At 40.3% G+C, this 18,281-nt stretch overlaps 1 protein-coding gene across 2 annotated transcripts in view; it reads left to right on the top strand.

The window, feature by feature from the left end:
• The window catches only part of PRLHR (prolactin releasing hormone receptor), a 66,444-nt gene that overhangs the window by 26,008 nt on the left and 22,155 nt on the right, over positions 1 to 18,281 (top strand). The window contains exons 2-4 of one of the 2 annotated variants that reach the window (XM_046942969.1): positions 723 to 3,970; positions 10,077 to 10,194; positions 12,748 to 17,379. The exons of the other annotated variant lie outside the window; for it this stretch is intronic. The gene's annotated coding sequence lies outside the window, so the exon portion shown is untranslated. The remainder of the gene's footprint in view (positions 1 to 722; positions 3,971 to 10,076; positions 10,195 to 12,747; positions 17,380 to 18,281) is intronic. 2 annotated transcript variants of the gene reach the window in all.

The following is an 18,281-nucleotide window of genomic DNA, read 5'->3' as shown; positions in this document are numbered from 1 at the left end:
CACATGAGAACAACAGCAAATCTGCTTTATGGCTTGCAGTTGCTCCAAAACGTAAAGTCATAAAATACTTGGAGGAGATTGGCCTTTTGATCTGCTAAAACTTGGCTTAGTGACTTAGGCAATGATGTTTTGAGGCTTATACAGTACATAACAGGCAATTGTCTCCTGGAAGTTCTCTTTGTTTTCCTTTTACAGTCATGCACAACTGCAACAGTATGAATGTGAATTCCATGAAGAATCTTGACTTTACTGTTCACAGTCAAGGTGCTCATCTGCTGAAGGCCAGATAATGAAACCATTTCTATTTTATGTTGCAGTGAGACTGAAAAGGGAGAAAAAGAAATCCAAGAGAACTGCTGTGGTTTTGTTTCTCTTAGACACCTACTTCTGTCTTTCAGTTTTGTTCTTTAGGGTGCTCTCAGAACAATGCTTTTTATCTAATCTACAGTCAAGTGTTGAATGAATCACAGTTAGCCCTTGTTGACCAAGCATATTAAATGTGTATTAGAACTTATTCCACTGAGTGAAATATTAATAAGTGTGGGAGAAGAAAGTAGGATATAGTTGGATAGTGCAGCATTTATTTTTTCCCTACCTGAAAAGAAATGTTGACCTTTTTCACATAAAAAAAATCCTGAGGTTTAAAGCTTTTAAAATACGGTTTTTGATCCACACCACTCAGCTCAGATAATTACAATTTTTTTTTCTTCTGTTTTGTTTAGACTGCAACTTGCTTTTACCCTTACAATGACAAGTGCTGGATCATGGGATCATCCCAGCCTTAGAAGATCAGCTCCAGCCGTAAATTAATGTTCCTCCACAAGTGGTACTTTGCAAGCATAAAACAACATTCTTGTCTTCTGAGCCAGTATTGGTGTTAATAGAAGATTTGCCTTCAGGACTGGGTACTCAGATCTTTCAAATATAGCCAACAGGTTTGCTGTAACTATGTCATGACATCAGTCCAACTTGCTTTCCTTGGTGAATGGAATATATTAGGGAATCTACACAGAATTTTGTATCTTAGTGCTCAACTACCTCTCCACCTACCTCTCAAATGAAATATTTTTTCCTTTGGCAAGGAAAGCAAAGGTGTGAAAAATTCTTCTACTACGTGATAAATTGCTGAGGAGGTGCTGGAGAGCGCATGGAACTGAAGTGATGGACAAGGGCTGGAAAGAGTTACTGACTCTGATCCCTGATAATAAATGCATCTGAATGCACAGCAAACAATAGCACACTGAAATAACTGATAACAAAGCAAAAATGGATCAGATGAAAAGAAGACGGACGAAGGGAAACACAATTCATTTAGATCTGAATTGTTGACTGAAATGTGGTCTTTGCAGGTAGATTAGCTTTGGAAACAGTAAGGCTGTTACAGGAAAAAGAGGCATAAAATTTGTTGTGTGCATACTGGGGAAGAATACTGGCTTCCTGCATGGAAATGCAAGTTCTCATGTGCAGGTGCTGGGTCAGAGCAGTGGCTGATAGGCAGCACTCTGGGGCTTGTCTGTTCTCTGAACAGGTGTTTTTCCCCTGTTGTCAAGTGTTAGAGATGACTGTCCCCATGATCTGTGCAGTTCTGCACTCTGTGTCTGTGCTGCAGGTTATTGCTGCTCCAACAGAATGTTTCGTATTGGCCATTTTTTATATCACACTCTATTTGTCTCAGACCATTTCTCCAGTTTGACAAGATCTTGTTGTGTTCCCTGCCTTCAAACATGTCTGAAGCCATCTCCAGTTGGTTGTTGAGTGCATTTTAATGTACATCCTTTCCTATCAGTGACCCAGGTCCACACCAAAAGTACTGGATGGAGCAAGATCTGTCTACTCCAAATCCTACTGTATAGGAGGAGTATGTTTGTCAGTGAGTATTTCTGGTTGTACCTGAAAAGGGTTTTGCGACTTTCTCACAATGTTTTGATCAAGAGAGATCAAGCTTGCTAGTTTCTTTAGCATGTGTGATACTTTTCACTCCTCCCTGTCTTCTAGGCAGTTCTGCAGTCAGAAAAGGATGCTGCATTGGTTTGCTGTGATTGATTTTAGGGCAGTCCTTTGGCGTGGTTTATCTCCTGGTTTAACCATAGGTCTTTAGGAATGGTAAACATTTTGAAGTTATGCTCTGTCTGATGGAACACAGTAAACAAGGCAGTAATTAAAATCTCTTCTGGACTTTGATCTCCTGTTCTCTCTGTACTACCAGCAATGACTGTTTAAAAAGACACTTTTTACCAGAGATTTGCAGTATAATTAATGTTTTTCCGACCTGACTTTCTTGTGTACCAATGACACCTCTCACCTTCAGTCCTGTGGAGGATTGCTGTCTGCCCTGAGAGTGCAGAAATCTGGAGTGGCTCATTGTGTACTGAATAAATCACAAGGGATGTTTTCACGTCAGTCCTTGATGCAGTGCAATCTCTATTCTGCCTGACCTTTTCTCTGTTATCTCAGCCCCTCCTCAACTTCTTTACCAACTTTTCAGCCTCCTCATTAAATCTGAGAAACTGTGCAGCTCCTGAGAAAAGGCTATGAATATTGGATAACGCTTGAAACAATAGATCTGTTTCAAAGGGAAACTGGAACTGTTAATGGGTTCTAAGAACAGTGTGGGTTGGGAGCATACATCTGATTTTCACTTGAGGCTATAATGCAAAAATGCCAGCTAGAGAAATCTCATCACAAGGTTGAGGCTTGGAAAACACTGAGCTGGAAGCTGGAGATTCTGAATAGAACACACAAATATTTAGAGCTATTAAAAAGATCAAATCAAGGACTGGGAACATCAGGTCAGTGAGCTGGATGTGGATTCTGGGGCATTCTCAAGTCACTTGCAATCATACTTTTAACAAAACGCAGTGGTGCTACAAATGTAGGCTCTAAGAAATGCTTTATGAAATGCATTTTAGAGAAGTATTTAGGTTTCAAGGAGAAGCTTCCCCAGAAAAAGGACAGAGCCCAACAAAAGTACCACTTGACTGGAATGACATGGTGAACAGGTTGAAAGCCTCTGAACAGTTCTTTGAACCAGGAGACCTAGGCAACAAAGGCAGAGGAAGGCCATAAATACATTGTTCTAGGACAAAATGTTCTCCTCTTGACAGTAATGAATATAGGGAAAATAAAATTATTAAGAGAGATGTGGAAAACTATTCTGACAAGTTGTTTTTTGCAAATATCATCTGGCTTCATAGTGTTTCCAATTTTGGGTATAATGTTTTTATGTCCCTTTGGCAATGGTGGAAAAAATACAGATGATTCATATATAAAGATTTATTACAGAAAAATGTAGGTGATATTTCATCCAGAAAAAAAATCATTTTGATCATTTGCAATTATGGGTCAAATTAAATTAAAATAGACCTGCTCTGAAATCAGCATCTAATGGAAGAATTGCAGTCTAGATTTAAGTTTTGAGGCACTGCTTGAAAATAAGATCTCATTTGATGAAAATGTGAAAAACTCACAGACCTTGCCAAAGTTGAACTGTGTGACAGTCAATTCATAGCAGTTAATGAGAATTATTGCATTTTATTGCTTGACTTTTCTCTTCCTCTTTTCATCTCTTGAATCATTTAAAGGAAATCTATGTGAAAATAGCACATTGAAATCAATTGATTAAATCTGATTATCCTTTTGTTCCCTTGGTTGCCAGTGGAAACAAGCACATTTAGAAGGAGCCTCTGCTTATCTTTTTCAGTCTGAGAAAGGCCAATAGAGCTGATACATATATTCAAAAGCAAGATATGTCCAGCTGTTGGTGTTTTTCTGATGAACAACTTCCTCTTTGTACTTCTTTCTGTCATTATCTTGGAAAAGTCCAGGATATTCTAGCCAGTTTTTAAATTACCTTGGGGATTTTTTTTTTTTGTTAATTGTCATGCAGATTAGAAAGCCAGATGATTGGTTGGACCTGAGTGCCTCTTTGCAAATGATTTATGGAACTGACCTGGTGCTGAGACAATGAAAGGTTCTTCACTTTTCACAACTTTTCCTTTGAAATCTTTGCCATACCAGCCAAATACAGACAGATTAACCCTGGGCACAGAACAGGCACTTAATGTCTCTCTGAATCTATTTGTTTAAGGGGTTGTATGCTACAGGGCGTCTCTGTCAGCTGGAGGCTGTGCCTTTGGTTTCCCTTCAAGTCCTATTTCTTAAATTTTTATTACCAGAGTGTAGCCTGGTGTGATATCCTGTAGGAATATTTCAGTTTGGTGTGACTTTCATCTCTTGTTCTGAACAGAAATGCTCACAGAGCAAAGATAATATATATTAAAATCAGTTTAGTTGGAAGCCCATATTTTTTTGCCAAAACTTCTGATGACAAATGCAAACAAGCTCCTTTTATTTACCTAGCAATCTCAGCCCCTGGCTAAGAACACTCAGTTCCTTGCTGTGTCGGTGGCAGATGGGCCTGGATGTATGGCTGATTTAATCTCCCTGGTGCAATAGGGCTATCAGTCACCGAGGGGAGGACAGCTGTGCTCTGCTGCTCATTCATGCCACTTCACAGCCAGAGGAGCAGCAGCAGCCTTGGCAACATGAATCTATTTAATGTCAGGTCTGACTGTGCTTGTTGGATGTGAAGACAGGCATTGGTGCTGGCTGTTATATGGTGTTTCTCGATCTCACTTGGCATTGCTCATGTAGTTTGCTGGTGCCCTGCCCTCCCAAGGCTTGTAGAGACTTGTTTGAGCAGAGGGTTTGTAGTGAGAGGAATCTGCTCACCCACAGCTCTCCGATGCTGGAACTGAGGAGAGTATCTTGCCTTAATCTGCAAAAGCTGGGGAGGGAGTTTGTCTGGTTGCATTGAGTGGTGGCTGGCTGAGAGCTTTGGTGATGAGTAGGATGGAGGTGGTGCTGCTTGGAGGAGTCGTCATTTGAATGATGCTTTGGCTCTGTAGGCATGGCAACACCAGGGATATTGAAAGTTAATTGAGTGACATGAGCTCAGAGCACTAAATGCAATGTATTAACTCCTCTGTTAGTATGATTTACTCACGTACAGTAGAGGTATCTGTATGAGTGGACAAAAAGTATGCTTTGTAATTGATGACTGACATCTTAAGAATGGAGATTGCTGGCGGTTAGTGGGCACGGTGGAGATGGGTTTTGATTATCTTAGTGGTCTTTTTCCAACCTTAATTGGAGAAATAAAATCTATGAATCAATGATAATGTCACAGAAACGTTGGTGGAAGGGACAGAGCTTGAATGTGTTCTGTTGGGCATCCTTGCTTGCATCAGTTTTGGGGTATCAAAATGTTTTCCCCCATAACTTTGACTTTTCATACTGACATGGTATATTCTGACAATAGAAGAAAAGATGATGTCATTGGTGGGCTTGAGTGCACCCTCAGCAAGTTTGCAGGTGACAGCAAGCTGTGCAGTGCAGTTGTAATGCCTGAGGGAAGGGATGCCATTCAGGGAGAGCTAGACAGGCTGAGCAGTGAGTCCGGGTGAACTTCATGAGATTCATCAATTTCAAGTGTAAGGTCTTAATACAAGTTGGGGGTTGTAAGGATGGAGCGCAGCCCTGCCGAAAAAGACCTGGGGATACTGGTGGATGGTAAACTGGACATGAGCCAGCGATGTGCCTTCGAAGCCCAGAAAGCCAACCATATCCTGGACTGCATCAAAAGAAGAGTGGCCATCATGTCAAGGGAAGTGATCCTGTCCGTGTGCTCTGTGCTGGTGAGACCTCACCTGGAGTACTGCATCCAGATGTGGAGTCCTCAGTGCAGGAGAGACACAGACCTATTGGAGCGTGTCCAGAGGAGTGTCCCAGAAATGATCCAAGGGGTGGAAAGCCCCTTCTACTAGGATAGACTGAGAGAGCTGGACAGCCTGAAGAACAGAAGGTGCTGGGGAGAGCTCAGAGCCTTTCAGTATCTAAGGGGTAGCTGTAAGGATTGAGGGAACAGACTCTTCAGCAGTGATAGGACAAGGTGAAATGGATTCAAAGTAAAAGAAGGGAGATTAAGATTGGATATAGGAAAAAGGCTTTTTTTTTTTTTAGCAATAAGGGTAGTGAAGCACTGGAACAGGTTGCCCAGAGGTGTGGTTGATGTCCCATCCCTGGAGACACTCAAGGTCAGGCTACACCAGGCTCTAGGCAACCTGATGGAGCTGTGAGTGTCCCTGTTCATTGCAGAGGAGTTGGACTAGATGGCCTTTAAGGGTCCCGTCCTACACAAATGAGTCTACGATTCAACGTGGCAAAGCATTGCCCAGAATGATTTCTTTTTTGTTTTTCTTCAGCCAATGCCCTGTTTTCTGATGTTTATCCCATCCAAGTTTTAAGAATCCTTTTGTATTTCATCCCTCAAACTGCAAAGTCCATTATTCATCCAGCAAGCAGCAACAGTCATCCTATCTGACAGTATGTTAAGCTGCAACTCTGTTAACATCAGCTGCAGAGAGGCAGTTGGTAATTGGCAAAGCAAAACAGTGAAGGGCCATGCCTGCAGAACAGGAGGGGGTGGATTTACAAGCACCTGAGAGCAGCAGCTTTATGGGCTCAAAGGGCTTTAGTGCTCCGGTTCTCCTTACATCTACCAAATGCACTGAAAATAAGTTGAAACTGTTAGGAGTTGAAACTGTTGCAGACTAAATCTGCAGTGGTTTGCATGTTTGTAAGTGAGGTGAACCGCAGCCTATGTGTCAAACCAGGCACAGCAGAGCTCTCTTGCACCGTTTAAGAGAAAGAAAAGACACAACAATACATCAAAAGTGGAGCATGTACTAAAGGAGCTTAAAGGAAGGTAGATGAGCATGTGGAGACAAGGCACCATGGTTTTGGTTTCCATATGCAATGAGTAGATCCCTTTGGGAAGACTGAGATGCTGGGATTTGGGAAGGTATTTGACAGGCTGTTATTACAAGGGCCCACTTTTGTTCAAATAATGACAAAAGGCTCATGTCATTCCAGGAGATTTTTGTTAACTAGGGATCCATTTCAGGATTTCTAACAGCTCCAGCTCTTCTGTCTGATGACACAAATAAAATCCAATGGATAGGAAAGAACGTGCCTTTTATTACAACTGTTGTTAAAACAAAACAATAAACCCCCATACTCTAAACAAACCTACTGTGATTTCGTAGTTATTTCAGGTATTTTGCACTGTTAGTATCAAAAAAAATCTACAGTGATATGGGTCAAATACAGTCTGCTACAACCAGTGGGAGTTTGTCCATTATTACTTGTGGATAAAGGAGCATGCTCATAAGGAAGTAGAGTTCTTGGCTTTCCTCACCTTAAAATAAAACCTCCACGCTCCCTGTGCTGTGGGATAATCTCTCTTTATGCTGAGAGGTGGAATAATGCAGAGAAGAGACAGCACACAATGAAAGAATTATGTTTTAATTCCCTGCATTGCCTCATTAAAATGGCACGAGGAGTGAGCTCACGCTCTCAACCAGTGCAATGAATGTGCACAGTATTCTTGAATTGCTTCTGTCCAGCCTTTAAATGTGTCTGTACTCATCCCAGTAACAACCTTTTGTTTAGGAATATTCAGCTGCTGTCCTCATAATTTAATTTCACTCCCTACTCTTCCTCGTCACAGAGCAATGAAACCCCATGGCTGTTTGTTACAGATTTGATCTGAAATTGTGCTTGTGACCCAGGGATGAAGCACATGGTTCATGAACATCCTTGCTGATCGTTTTAAATAGAAGTCAAGGTGCACAATCAAATCCCAGGTAAAGAAGAAAGGTTGTACGGCACACATAGATGTACACACTCTGAATGCATAGAGCTATATATACTCCTCTTGCTTCCTGAGGAATATACTGTCTCTAGGAAAGAGGAGAGCTCTCTGTCTAATCAAATACTGTGTACGGCACAAGGAACCTCATTCATCCATTCACGTAAATCCTATGTGAGCAGCAGAATACCATTTAGAAAGGCAATCAACCTTTAAACCTTTAGAAAGATTTCTAGCAACAGAGAATCTATATTCTCGGAAAATATCCAATTAACTTTGTAGCTAATATTTTGTGCCTTATTTTTAGCATTAATCTATCCAGCTCATCTTTGGCCTCCAGCTCTCATTTCTCCCTTGGCAGATTAATAATCCCTGCATTATTAGATGTTCTCCCCATGTCTATATGGATTGGAAGTGCTTTACTTTTTGACCTCCTCTTAGATGAATTTATATTGAGCTCCTTTGAGTCTTTCATGAGAACAGTGAGCTGTAGGAAATCCAGCCCCAGTGGATTTGTTTCTCTGGTTCTTTCACAACTGTACTGGGAAGCTGAGAAAGAGCAAATAGCAAAGCAAATGTAAAGCATCTCAGCATGGTGATATAAATGGCAGGAGTGAGGCAAGCGCAGCTAACAGCCTACTGCAACGGGTTTTGCTGGCTCTCTTCTCTGAGGGAGCTGAGTGATCTGGGAGGGAACCAGGGGAGCTAGCTATTTACTTCAGTAAATGGGGCATTTTGTGTGAGTGCAGTGCCATGCAGAAAGTGAGGACAGGGCTGGAAAAGTGTAGCAGGCAGGGACTACAGCTGATGATCAGCAAGACCCATGGGAGCTGTCTCTAAACAAGGCTTTGGCTCTACTTCTGATGAGGCTGGATCAACTGATGAGGCTGTCAATCATTTTTCTTCCTCTGAGTGACATTCCTCTGCTTTTATTTCCAGGGTTCAGGTTTGTACTCTGTCAGCTCAAAGCCACGATTGTCTTTGTTTGCTGCTGTGTAGTAGCTACTCATGCATGCAGCATTACTTCAATGTGGATGCAATACAACGCCCTGTTTCTTCACTACAAGCTCAGCTTCCTTCAAAGAGTACTTACGAGAGAGGTCTGGTGCACAAGATACTTGTGCATCTTTCAAGTGGCAATGTGGGGTCTGTCATCCCTATGCTCTTAGCCATCGCTTGTAGGAAGGTTTGGAACGTGTGAATGTTCACAATTGCAAATATTGCTTTTAAGACAAAGCGTATGGAGCTGATTAGAAAACCTATTGGAAGGGGGAAGATAGGATGTGTTAGAAACAGAGTGAATGTGCTTGCTTAGAAAATACTCCCAGGACTTGTGATTGCATTGAATCGACATTTGCATAACAATCACCTTGTCTAACTACTTTCCAGTAATTTGTGTAGATGAAAGGGTAATTTTCCTTCTGGTGCTCTCCATGTTACTTAATTTGTTTGGACCTCAATAGAATTATGTTTTTAATAATGCAAATGATTTTCATTGAAAGTCACTCTATTTCTGCATTTATTTATATTAATGTTGTTCACAGATGTTTTAAATACTCATTTTTTTTTGCCAAAAATTTATCTCTTTTATACCTAATTGTACCTATTATTACACTGAAGTGCTACACAGAGCAAACAAAGCTTAAAAGGAAAAGTGATGACTATCTAATGGGGAAAGTATCAAAGAAAATCTTCCAGCGTAGTTATTGAATCTTCAGATCTAACTCTTCAGAGGCGTCCCATTGATTGTCCAGGTGTAGTCTACCATGAGACAAACAAATGAGACACGGCGACCTCAAATGGGACAGCCAACAGTACCATCAAGGACAAGAAAGCAGAAATGATTGGTGACAAATATGCAAAACAAAAACAAAAAAAGAGAAAGAATATATATATGTAAATTATTTCACCATAGGCACGTTAAACATGTGATAGTGATTTGGTGTCAACAAGTGAGGATGAGAAAGTGCCCTACGAGTGACCTTTTGGTTCACTAAGACCAAATTGCATGTTAAAAAACATGCCTGTCAGTATGAAGTTGAGTTGTATATGTGACTGCAGCTATCCCCTTCCAGAATTAGAACTTTTGACTCTGTAATACACATACTCTACATCAACTAATCTGAGTAACAGATTGGATACTGTAAAGAGACATGGTTTTGTAAACAACCAAGTATAAGTAACTGTGCTTCTGTTTGGGGATGTGCTTGCTTTGTGGAGGAATGCCAAGTACCTGATTCTGGCCAGAATTAAAGCAGAGGTCTTCATGTGGATTCCAACCCTGTGTGCTTATTGGCCATGTGCACTGGGCACAGCTCACATTTGAGATAACAGAGAGTGATATATCATTATATCTGTCTCTCAGTTTGCCAAACAGGGCTTTTTCCATGGGATGCTGCTACCTGGCCCTTAATCACTGCTCTGTTCTGAGTCTCTGCAAGCTGTGGATCTGCAAAGCTTAAAGGGGCATTGCATGGATGAAGGTGAGTGCAGTCCTGCTGGTACTGAACACAGTGTGATGCCAGTGGGAGGAAAGTAGTTCTGCATGACTGGCTACTCACACTGCAGTTATAAATAGAACCTGCATCTGCACAGCTTTGGTGTAGCTAATACCTTTACTATCTTTGCTTCTCAGTGGAAGAAATAGAAAGTTATTTTTGTCTGGGGAAGGAGTCCAAAGACCTTGCTAAAAGGTGCACTTCTAAGTGCAAATGAACTGGAAGAGAGGGGGAAAAAGGAGCAATAGAAACGATACTGTGTCATGCACACACAAAAAAAGGGGATTTTCTCTTTCTTGAACTTCTTTTGTTTGCCTGTAGATATGGCAGTTCTGTATTGCCTCTGTTACACTGATTGCTTCCTTTAGAATGCTTTTAAGACCATATTTGTTTGTCCACACAGTGAATAGGCATGTGGAGCCAAATTTCAAGGTAATGGATGTTACCATGGAAAATTTGGCTGTTGCATCCAGCCCACTTATTTTTGACACAGATCTCATCCTCCTGCCTGCACCAGTATGTGCAGTGGAAAATAAGCAACGTGCCACAAAACACAACTGGGATGAGCTGGATGAGTCTGTGTCAGCTGTGTTGAACCTATTACTGCCACGTGTATGACTGAACCAACCTGCAATGCCACTTCCAAAACAGACTCAACCAGTGGCATTGGTTGTTATAAGTAACCTGGCTGGAATGTCGTACCAGTGGAGACTTTGTGGAAAAAAAAAAGATAATTTCTGAGGATGACTCATTCAGGTCCACCTGAATGGCACCACCCTGGTGCTGCCTTGCAAGCACCTGCCTCTTCTGTGCCACCATTGAGCACCAAGAGCTGCGTCAGCATGAGGTCTGCTTCCATGGGACTGAGTCACAGATAGAGCATTTGGGGAACAGTCTGTGATCCAGCCCTGGCTATTAATCATTTTGCTGTTTGCTGGGTTATTTTTAAGCCAGATCAGTTCCACAGTGCAGCTTGCCAGGCTGCTGCGTGGACACGGATGGGGCAGAGCAACACTGCAGTAGGAGACGGAGAGGAACTGGGAACTACATCAGCTGGCTGTGCTATTTAAATAAGTTCTGCATTTGAAAACAAAGTAAATAAACTCATCAAGCTGCAACAGCAGCCCTGACACTGCAGCTTCTTGGCTGGTTGAGCACAGACGTGTGGAAATGTGGACCTGAACGTGACCATAATGGCAAAAGAGGAAAGGCTGCTCCAGCTTCTTTGGAGCTCAGTATGTGCCCAGAGCTGGGAGATACGGAAAGAAGGAAGTCATATGTTTGTCACATTGTCACCAGCACTGCTTGGCTGTCCTTGTCATGAACCCAGAAAGGGGACTGACAGTGAAAAGGAAGCTGACATTAAAAAGATGCAGAACTCAAAAGTGTAACCAGTTGAATTCCTTTCCAACAGAGGACGGGAATATGAGCCCTTTGTCAAGGTGCACGCTTTTCACGTCCACTGTTTTGGTAGATTTAGACCTGGACCCCAAAATTTTCACTCCTGTGCCTCTTCAGAATGAAATATTAGTAAATCCTTGTCCTTGTAATACTTCAAAATAAATTAATCAGTGATAATAGATGCTGTAGCAAGAGCTTGTAAACACTCTGTATGTTTAAAATACTGTTTAGAGTATTGAGACTCAAGCTAAGGTAGAACAAGGACAGTCCATGAATTCCTGGCTCCTAAATGCTGCTCTCTCCACCTTCCTGTTCTCGTGAACCAAATCTCCCTAACAGAGATTTTGAGGAAATCCCTCCATTTCGATTTGTGAATGTCAGTAACATATTTTAAGAGTTATATTTAGACTTTTACAGTGTGATTAACATTCTGGAAGCAGTTTAATTTGGGAAATTAATTGTTGCAATACTGAATTTCCAGTCATCCAGTAAATAAGATAATCCAAGAGCTGTTAAATTACAAATGAGTTCAAATTCCAATGAATTACTTAACCTGAAATCAGTGACTGCGCTGGGAAATGTGTGACTCTCATGCAGGCATCACTTGAATGAAGAGGTTAGTGAAGTGGTTTCTTACTTGGAGAGGGAAGAAGTCTTCTAAAACATATTTTGCATTTATTTCTGGTAGTATTTATAGCAATTAGCACTAACTATTCAAAACAAATCTGTATTGATTCCAGATAAAGTGCACAGAATTTTCAAAATTATTGTTTCTTTTAATCCCTGACTAAGCTGCTGATCTTGCTAAGATGACTAATATTTGCAAGATATCTTTACTATTTAATTACAGATTATTTAACCTACTGAAGGACAAATGAGAAGTGATCATTGTATGCAGGAGTAAACACTGTAGTTGATTTTGAATGAGGCTCTTGGTACCTTATTGAAGAGCTAACGTTGCCAAATAACTTTGTCTGGCTCATCGTGGTTTTGTGACTGCCTTATACCATGATTTGTTGAGTAGCTGTAATTAGAAGTTAAAATTGCTGAGCTTATTCACGTCTTTGGTTTTCTTACTAAAGGTGCTTAGTTGTTTGGAGAAGCTCTGACTATCAGGTTAATGTGTTTATTCCACAGCATCCAGCTCCTGTGGAGAGCTCTCTATAGCAACATGGGATTGAAGATGTTTACCAGAAGTTCACCTGAGAAGACCCCAGCAACAACGTTTGAGGCTCTGCTGTGAGAATATACAGCAAGAGTTTTCAAGGCGATAAAAGGAAAGATTTGTAGGTTAAAATCAGGGAATGAATGATCAAAGCTTCCGAGAGTCCCTCAAGTTACTGATTTTCTGGTTGTTTCTTGAACATGACAAGCTTACCGCTCTGGGCAGAAATAATTAACTAATGAACATAGGAGAGAATTGCTGAGGAAGGGATGGAATACAAAACTTGTTAAAATTTAACAATAAGATATCTCTGTTTCGTGTAATATCTGATATGTTGATCACTTTTAATGTTAAAAGCCCAACAGTAATTTTTTCTAATTATGCAGACATACTAGCTGCTATAGCAGTCTGCTATTAGCCTCCTGTTTTGAAGTTCAGTCTATGCCTTCAGCAGTACTATGGAAGTTGTTTCATTTTCTTTAGTTAAATTTCATGTTCTGTAGTTAAATATGTCAGGCAGTCAGGCACGATCCCTGCCAAAAAAAGTATCACATTTTAATTATGTTGCTTTGCTTTTAAAACCTATTGCCTGATTGATAACTTTATGGGTTTAGTGTAGGAAGCAAATTATGTGGTAGAGCACAAGGAAGCAGAAACTGGTAAACAACTCATAAAGTTGTCAGGCAGTAGGCTTATAGGCCTAAAAGCAAGAGTGACATAATTAAAATCCAGCTTTTTTTAAAATTATTTGTGGTGAATGGAGATCAGAATATATTTAATTAGACAGAATGGTGGCAGAAAAGCCCACTGAATTTGTCTGTTTGGATTTAACTGTTGGCTTAGATGAACCTAAAATGTTAGGCTCGTTTGGGAGGCAGTAGGAGTAGTGAAAGAATCACTGTACGCTGATTTTCCTCTTCCTTTTCTTCTCCCAAGAGACACAAACAGAGGAGGCTGTTAGATAATTTACCCTACTGCTGCTGTTCTTCTGTAATGCAGTTTCAATTCATTTTGTCATGGGCTTACCTTGTGACTCAGAAGGCCGCAAATAATATTCAAAGGCAAGGAGCAGGAAGGTTTAGTCAGTGTTAAACTCGTAATTACTTTTCAATATTCTCATTTTGCAATCCTGATTTGCCCCTTTCATGTTGTTATGTGAATATTTCTCCTGTCCTTCCATGCTAAGACATTTTAAATCTTATTTACTTTCCTAGATCACGTTCCCCATGAGGCATGACCCTCAAACTCTATAGAAGTATCAGAAGAGTGTATAACTCATATATAGTAACAAGTTCCATTAACTATAATTCTTCACTTTCCTTCTGAAATACAAGACCCTATTTTACATTTTATTGTGCCACGTTGCCAACCAAAATTATCCTGTCATCTATTGTTCAGAGACGTTCCTATTTTTCCTTTTAAAATATCTAAATATTTTGTGGATAACTACAAATACATATGTAACTTCTGCATAAAATAATTATGTTTCATTATGTTAGTCAGAATGACTAAGCTTTCAATAGCAAACTTTTATTGCATTGTAAAATCTAGCTGTACGTGTGTGTTGGCAGGAAGAGGGTTCTTGAAATATTACATTATTTTTGGATTATAAAACCCAAGGAACATCTGGTCAACAAATGGGTCCAGCAATAGTAGTTCTTCAGCTTCTTTTTATGTCAAGCATTAGCTTAACTACTAGATATTCCCAGTGCCAGTCAGTCCTCACCAGTTGGTGACTGTAACGGGAAGCCAAGAACAATATGTGCACAGGTAATAAAGGGCATATGTGTGGGTCAGCTGCAGTGATATAGGAGATGTAATATAGATACCTATATGAATCCAGGCTTTGGTGTTCTGCTTTTTATGGAATAACTTGCTAGATCATTGCAACAATGAGGACCCTGAGTTTTTTTGTATTGTAGTCAGTGACAATGAAGTCTGTTGACTTAGTAAATCTCCAAATGCCTCAATTATGTTTGATGACAACGCAGAAAACTAACTCATTTTCCCCATCCAGTATCTATAAAACCCCATCGGAAGCGTGAGTGTCCCTGTATGTATCTTACAGCAAGATGACTATTTCAGCTTCTGGAGTTAACATCCTGTGCTTCCAGCTCCAGTAATTTTATACTTCCCAGTTGGATGCTTAACACACATTCAGACCCTGAGAGTCACAGAACTACACTTATTTTTGGTTGCTGGCATAAGTCATTTTCAGCTACGTTGTTAAGGCAATATAGCAGCAAAGCTATGTCCATGATATGTGGCTTTGAAAGGGCTGTCAGGTTGATAAAGTGAACTGTGGGGAAATCGAGGTGGATTCTTTTGGACTCCACACTGCACCAAATATGTACTTCCAGCTGAACCTTCCAGATCTTCTTGTTCAGTTTATGAACGTGGTGTTGGACTTCATAAAAACTGCTGTTCCAATGGCTTGCATGTGACTTTTTCCATGACAAGAATGTATAGAGATCCAGCACTTTGTTTTTCAGTTTCTCAAAGCTTTGTTTCACCCTTAACGAATGAGCAAATGCTTGCAATTGTCTCCTCCACAACCTGTCAAGGTGAAGCAGGTTTTTCAGCCAGTCAAAATTTCTGTGATTTTTTTGCTGTCTTGTTTCTTCCTCACTGCTTCTGCAGCATTTCTGTAGCCCTCAAGCAGTGTGTAATTTCAGTCTTGTGAAACAGGTCTCTGTGTTGCAACCAATCAGCTAAACTAGAGGTAGACAACTACTGCTGTAAGTGGCAGAAAATAGAGTAACTCCAAGTGCAGTAAGTGTTTCAAATGGCTTAAAAATTGCTTGATTATGAATTATAAACTACTTGTGCTGTCTTGATAATGGGAACATCATCTACTGTGATTCATTGTAGTCAAGCAGCATTAACTTCAGAGAGAAATGGTACAAAAAGAAAACTGCTCCCTTAGTAATGCGGTTTTTTTTTGTGGACAAGTACTGGAACTATACTGAATTATTTTACTTTGCTCATTCAGATCCATGCCACTAGATCCTTTGATGTAGAACTTATGTAGTTTGTAGTAAAAGGTAAGATATAAGGTGTCTGAGTAATTAAGGCAAGGAGTAATGGGTGTTAACCACTTTGACACAACCTAGCAGCTCTAAAACTGATTGAGATTAACAGAATAGAAACAACAGCAAAAACCAGAAATAGCAGAAAATTCTCATATTTTTGCAATTTGTCTCCTTAAGTGTGAAACAACTACATATCGAATTGTTGGGTGTCCTTTCTGTAAGGGACTTGTAAATTTGGATACTCAACCCTCATGCAATGTAAACAGATTTTCAGAGAATACTGAGCTGTTCCACTGCTGACAGTTTGGATTTCCAGGTTAGGACACTTCTAAATTGGAAGCTTCTGTAACTTACATGGGTATTCAAACTGTTTCCTAGAAAACGCCAAACACAATACTTCCTAGTGAGGTCCGGAGGAATGATGGCTTGATTAGTGCGGATCCAGCCTTTTACTCTTGTTTTTCAGGTTACTCAGAATGTTTGAATGAACGTGGAGTTTTGATGGTTTTGTCCTTATTTTATGTATTATAGAAGGATGCTTTTATAACGCAGGCTTTCAATCAAAAGAAAGAGGACTTGAGTGATAACCAAAGTCTAACCCCCCTGGCTCCTTTGTAAAGAGTGGGAGTGGGAAGGAGAAAGAGAAAAGGTGAAGAAAAGAGAGATTTCTTCTGTCAGTGATCCGTAAGATTAACTCAGTCTCTTTTAAACCAGCCTCTGAGTCACATGTTCCACTGAGCTCACAGGAAGGTCTAGGAGATATATCTCACGAGGCTAAATTTAGTCCTTATGAATACTTACCTTTGCCACAGACTATCACACAGCATTAATTGGGAATCTATTTTAGCAGGAAATTCTCTCATTATGAAGCATGAATGCTGAGAGGGCAGTACAGATTACCATTTTTTCTTGGATGTGTGTGTTCAGATTCAATCAGATCAGTACGACACACAGTGCTATTTAATTTAAATTGAGTTAATCAGTAGTTTACATTAGCCACATCATTTTGACACAGTATTGGTAAAAACCTTGCCCTGTAGAAATCAATGACAAAGCCTCCTGGACTTGGTGTCGAGATAACATCATGACATTAGCTCTTCAGAATTAATGGAGCAAAATAAATTTCTTCTCTCCTTTATCATTCATCAAATTCTGACCCATTGCCTTTTGGATGAACATCTTCCAACTTCTGTTTTCATGTATAGAGGAAAGACACTGCATGGGTTAGTAATGTAGTTTTTAAGACCTCTCTTTCTTTTCCTTTATTCTTGCTGTTGAGCAAGTTGCTTAGTAACTTTGTATTTCTGTTAATCTTTTGCAAATTGAGGCACAGCGGAACTTGCTCTGAGGATAAATATATCAAACATGGGGGACTCAGTTTCTCCATGGACCATGTTCAAATGAGGGGAAAGAACACTGAATTCTAGTGTTTCAACCATTTTTTTTTTTCATCTCTTTCCATACCTGCTCTCTTTATATATTTTGTTTTGTTTTTCTGATTCCCCAGGCAAAAGAACTCAGCTATCTGTGAACAGTGTCCTGGGAATGAGTCCACAAGACCGCTTCCCCAAGGTGACTGAGTACATTCTCACTAGCAATGATGTGATCCACTAGGTTCCACCAGAAAATCTTCCTTGTAGAGAGGCATAATCTCTGGCAGCAGCACAGTTAGGTCTCTCCTTGGCACCAGACCCAAAGGATCAAGTGTTTCTATCAGCAGAGGACAAGTCCCTGATCAGGTAGGGTCCATTAAGTGAGCAGAATAATGGCCTGGCCTGAACATTTAGCTAACTGAAGAAGTCAAGAGAAACTGCTGCACTCATTGTGAGAAGATGCTGAGCATAACTGAGCAAGGAGCTGACAGAAGTTACAGAAAGTACAGGAGGATTGACCAGCTCACAGGTGGTGAGAGGGAAGTTAAGTGAAAGATATCCAGTGTGTAGCAGTAACTGGAGGACTCTTTCCTAGGACGTGCATTTTCATGTAAGAGCTAATGCATGATTAGTAATAATGATGGATGATGAGGACAGACTTGGGTGCAGAGAGCTGAAGTCTAGCCTTGCTGGAGCTGAAGTTTACAATTTATCGGTAAATAAATGGGCCGAACTCTATCTTAATGACATGAACAAGTATATTAAGGGAATGGGATGATCACAAGGGATCTTAGGGAAACTAAATTCAGCTTTACTTATCCGTATGAGTTAATTTCAGTCATGGTGAGAGGTCTGTATGAGAGGATTTAGGCATCCCGTGGTCTTTTATTTATGAGATCTGTAGCGTCTTTTATATTACCTTATAATTTCCATTTTGCCTCAGGTCAAATGCAGATTTCCACAGTGCTCAAAGAACTAATAGTGGGAAAAGTTTCTTTCCAGATTAATCGGAGGTGGTCTTACACTAGAGACTGTTTATTTTATATATGTGAAACTATGTCTGTAGAACTTTTGTTTTCATTTTCCGTTTTCAGCGTGCTT

The sequence above is a fragment of the Gallus gallus genome, chromosome 6, assembly GCF_016699485.2.
Source record: "Gallus gallus isolate bGalGal1 chromosome 6, bGalGal1.mat.broiler.GRCg7b, whole genome shotgun sequence".
NCBI classification, from domain to species: Eukaryota; Metazoa; Chordata; class Aves; order Galliformes; family Phasianidae; genus Gallus; species Gallus gallus.
The sequence above is the reverse complement of the archived record's forward strand: the minus strand, read 5'-3'. Positions and strand labels throughout refer to the sequence as shown.